The sequence below is a fragment of the Nicotiana tomentosiformis genome, chromosome 3 (assembly GCF_000390325.3).
Source record: "Nicotiana tomentosiformis chromosome 3, ASM39032v3, whole genome shotgun sequence".
In the NCBI taxonomy this organism is placed as follows: domain Eukaryota; kingdom Viridiplantae; phylum Streptophyta; class Magnoliopsida; order Solanales; family Solanaceae; genus Nicotiana; species Nicotiana tomentosiformis.
The window spans coordinates 97,013,830-97,017,653 of record NC_090814.1 but is presented as its reverse complement, the minus strand read 5'-3'; positions in this window follow the sequence as shown (position 1 = coordinate 97,017,653).

The following is a 3,824-nucleotide window of genomic DNA, read 5'->3' as shown; positions in this document are numbered from 1 at the left end:
AAAAATTACTAAGTGGATAACATTTCCTCATTTGTTTAAAAGATTTAGAAACTTTCAAATATGACATAATTAAACGAAAGCAAAGGAGTACAAATCGTAATCATTTAAACAAATCTAAAATAATAAGTCTACTAGTGTGCGTGCCAAGACTTGGTGTCACAAGTATGTGGAAAATCTAGTAGAATATTCAAAAGAACACTAGCCTACTGTATGAAATGAAATAGAAAGAGAAAAAAAAAACATAAGGGAGACTCCAGCTGCTGCAGAATGGCTCAGAAGGCAGCTCACCGTGAAGTCTCGAGATGGGGATCAAATCTGCACACCAGACTGGTAACCAGATGCACCTGCCTCAGATCCTGTACAATTAAGTACAGAAGTGTAGCGTGAGGACATAAATAATATGTACCCAGTAAGAGTCTAGTCTAACCTCGAAGAACTAGTGACGAGGGGTCAACTCCGACACTTACTAGGGGCAATAACATGATAATATGAAATTCTAATTAAGCATGATATACAATAATAAGTCTCAAAACAAGAAATAATTGAACAAGTCTTCAGAAATATTTAAGAGCTTGAATCACTTCCTTCCTTTAAAACATATGATCACACAAACAATGAATTTATACCGATTATGAAAGGAACTTCCAGTTCTATTATCACACACGAATACCACCGAGGACGTTCGGCCCGATCCAACATAAATGTAAACTGTGCACTGCCGAGGGTCGAACGACGCGAACCATAGATAAATGTAAATTGTGCACTGCCGAGGGTCGAACGACGTGAACCATAAATGCATCTATTACTCCGCTCACGGATCATACATGCGATGCGGTCAAATATATATTTATCAATAAATCATAACCCATTCTTGATTCTTTTCAAAATAAAGACAATTCGACTTGAAACTTTTAAATCCTTAAAAATCCTCAACTCAGTTCCATTTGATACAGTTAACAAATATAATCAAATAACGGTGTCCACAAGCATGGTGTAAACCTAAAACTACCCGGACATAAATATGAATAGTAGCTACATATGGACTCTCGTCACTTCGTGCGTACGTAGCCCCCACAAATAACAACACATATTAATTAAGTTCACCTATGGGAAAAGTTCCCTCTTACAAGGTTAGAAAATAGACTTATCTTGTCTCAAAGCTTACTTCCCAATTCAAGAATGCGCTCAAACCTCCAAATTTGATGCCAAACAACTCAGAACTAGCCAAACATTATATAAATCGGTTAATCTATGCTCAAAAGTTCATATCTCCACTATTAAAGTGATTACCCAACCAAAATTATAAGATTCCTAAAATTCACCCCCCGGGCCCACCAGAAATTTTTGAAGAAAGTTGTTACCCATAACCTTAGGAACATACTATATGATTTTCACTAAGTTTCGTAATCATTTTTGGGGTAAAATCGCATTTTTATTAAACCCTGGGTTTTTCATCTAAACCCATGATTTCTACTGTAATGACCCAACCGGTCATTTTAACTTTTAGAACCCCGTTCCCTAAAATAAAACTTCCTGTAGGTGCTTGTAATGATTTATGACTTGCGGGGATGGTTGGTTCGGGATTTGGAAGTGTTTGAGGTGAAACCGGAACACTTGGTTCCTTAAGTTGGCCTTAATGTGCTAAGTTTGACTTCGGTCAATATTTTTAGAAAACGACCCCGGAATAGAATTTTGATGATTCCAACAGCTCCGTATGGTGATTTTGGACTTAGGAGCATGATCGGAATTTTATTTGGAAGTCCGTAGTGAAATTAGACTTGAAATGGCTAAAATAGGAATTTAAAGTTTGAAAGTTTGACCGGGGAGTTGACTTTTTGATACCGGAGACGGAATCCAGTTCTGAAAATTTTCATAGCTCCGTTATGTAATTTATGACTTGTGTGTAAAATTTGAGGTCAATCGGAGTTGATTTGATAAGTTCCGACATTGAATATAGATGTTGAAAACTCTTAGTTTCATTAAGCTTGAATTGGGGTATGATTCATGGTTTTAGCATTGTTTGATGTGATTTAGAGGTTCGACTAAGTTCGTATGATGTTTTAGGACTTGTTGTTATATTTGGTTGAGGTCCCGAGGTCCTCGGGTGAGTTTCGGATGGTTAACGGATCAAAAGTTGGACTTAAAAAGCTGCTGCAATTTTCTCTTCTGCTGCATATTCTGGGCTGTGATCGAGCCTCAGATCGAGCCCCAGATACCTAGCCTCAGATCGAGCCCCAGATATCGAGCCCACGATCGAGGCCTGAGTCGAAGCCAGGGACGAGGCTTAGTATCGAAGCCTCGATAGAAGGCAAGGCTCGAGGGCATGATCGAGGGTAAGGCTCGAGGGCTAGGATCGAGACCCATGCTCGATGCCCTGGTCGAAGGCCCAACCTCGATACCCCGATCGAGCTCCCTGAGACCGAACTCCCTGAGACTGAGCTCCTTGAGATCGAGCTCCTTGATCGAACTCCCTGAGATTGAGCTCCCTGAGACCGAGCTCCTTGAGATCTAGCTCCTTGATCGAACTCCCTGAGATCGAGCTCCCGAGATCGAGCTCCCCTGATCGAGCTCCTTGATCGAACTGGGCAGAGCTGTAAGTTATAAAAACAGAGGACATTCGTCCCATTTGCCATTTTTGGCAAACTTGAGCTTGAGTAGAGACGACTTTTGGCAGATTTTCAAGGAAAAAAATATTGGGGTAAGTGATTCTAACTCGGATTTGGTCTACATATACAAGTATATCATTGTTTTCACAATTTAATTAGTGTTTTGAGATTGAAATTTGGAAAAGTTTAGAAATCTCATAGAAACGAAATTTTGAGATTTCGGTATCGATTCGGAGTCGGATTTGAGTGAAACTGGTATGGTTGGACTCGTAATTGAATGGGTTGTCGGATTTCGTAACTTTCGTCGGATTCCGAGATGTGGGCCCCGCGGGCAAATTTTTAATTAATTTCGGAATTTTTATCAAAAATGTAGTATTTCCTTATAGAATTGATTCCTATAATATTTAGTGATTGTATCGAATTATTTTGGATAGATTCGAGCCAGACGGAGTTGGATAATCGTGGAAAAGGCCTTATAGTGGATTAAATTGGAGTAAGACGAGGTAAGTCTCTTGTCTAATCTTATGAGGGGGAAATTACCTCATAGGAGATTAAAAATTAAATAATTGTTGCTAATTGTGGGGGCTACATACACACGAGGTGACGAGAGTCCGTGCGTAGCTACTATTAATGCTAAAGTCCGGGTAGTTTAGGACTCAAAGCATGCCTTACTTGTGTAAATTGTATTCTTTGATTTATTTATATTAATTGATATCTATATGAATATATTGTGAATTGTTAGATAAAGATATTAAAGGATGGAAATCTCATAGGCTTTATTGTCTGTTTAAATCAATTAATTGTTAAAAGAAATTGTTCTCCTCCCAAATTCATCTCATAATTAATATACTCTCCTTCCGGAGGCACATAAGAAAATGTCCTCCTTTCTTGTGGAGCGGGCCGAACGCCTCGGCAGGATAGATACATCTATGGATCGCGCCGCACGTCCCTCGGTAGTGTACACGACACTCTGGATCGGGCCGTACGTCCTCAGCAGAAATCGTGCTTAATAATAATAATTACACGATACTTTAATAAATTATTTCAGCTCGTGAAGCTAATTAATATATAGGAAAATCCTTGAAATTTAATAAATTATTATTCTTGCTTGTTAAGGAATTAATTGTTACTCCTGTAAATGAGATTTAATTGATAAATTAAAAATTATTTGAGTTAAAGGAATTTAATTAATATATTGAGAATTGTTACATTTGAAGG